Below are 996 nucleotides of genomic sequence, written 5' to 3' on the forward strand. Positions count from 1 at the left end.
TCCTGCCCTCCTTCTGTTTTTATTGACGTTTCCCACTGAGGGTCTTTGTGCTTAAATTTAAGAACCTGCTTTAAATATGTAAAATTACGGCGTTAATATTCACATAACCTTTGTTAATAATGCTAAGATGGCTTTTAATTAATCAGTTGTTGTCATACCTATTGTTGACTATTATCTGCTTGACCCCTTGATCAAGCCTTTTCTAACACTCCACACAACATTGTCCTAAAATAATGACTTAAGTAATTTTTTTTCTTTTTTTGCCAAAAAGTTATTCAGGTTAAAAAAAAAATCACTTTGGGCAAAAAAAAAAAAAAAAAAAAATACATGGGCATTTATTTTAGGAAGGTGAATATGTATGATTTATGCTGATATTGTAACGTTTGATACTAGGCCTGCAATATTTTTATCGTATCGGAAGTAAAATTTATGACGCCTTCTAGTTCTAAAAATTAGATATGCAGAATAAATGTGAATTTGCTCTTTTTTTTTCAGCTTTCTAAATTCCTTACAGAGGAAATCTGTGCAGTGCTTCTATTTAAAATGTCCATTTGTATTCTGGGATTCAAATTAAGTCTTGATGTAAAAATGTGCTAAATTTGAATCTGAAGACTTTAATACATTTGCCACTGATAAAAATGTAAAATGATTGAGGCAATTATCTCATTAATAGATTTGTATTAAGAGGCTAAGAAGGATATTCTTCTTAGCTTCCTTTACTATCAGAAGCAATGACTTATGAATTAATGATGTTCAACATCAGGAAGAGAGGATCTCAGAGCTTCAGGTGGAACCTTCAATTCTGATCCACTTTCACCTACAGATATTCTGCTTGTCTGGTTTCAGTTTGAATTACTTTTTTTTTACTTGGACAGGTTTTAGTCTGCAGCATTTTCCTCTTCAAGTAGTAGCTTTCTGCAAAATTAAGTTTCTCTTGGAAGCGTGCAGCTAAATATTGACAACCAAAAATGTAATTCGAAGTACTACCAGTACAAG

This window comes from Poecilia reticulata, chromosome 22 (genome assembly GCF_904066995.2).
Source record: "Poecilia reticulata chromosome 22, P_reticulata-male-v2, whole genome shotgun sequence".
Classification (NCBI taxonomy): Eukaryota; Metazoa; Chordata; class Actinopteri; order Cyprinodontiformes; family Poeciliidae; genus Poecilia; species Poecilia reticulata.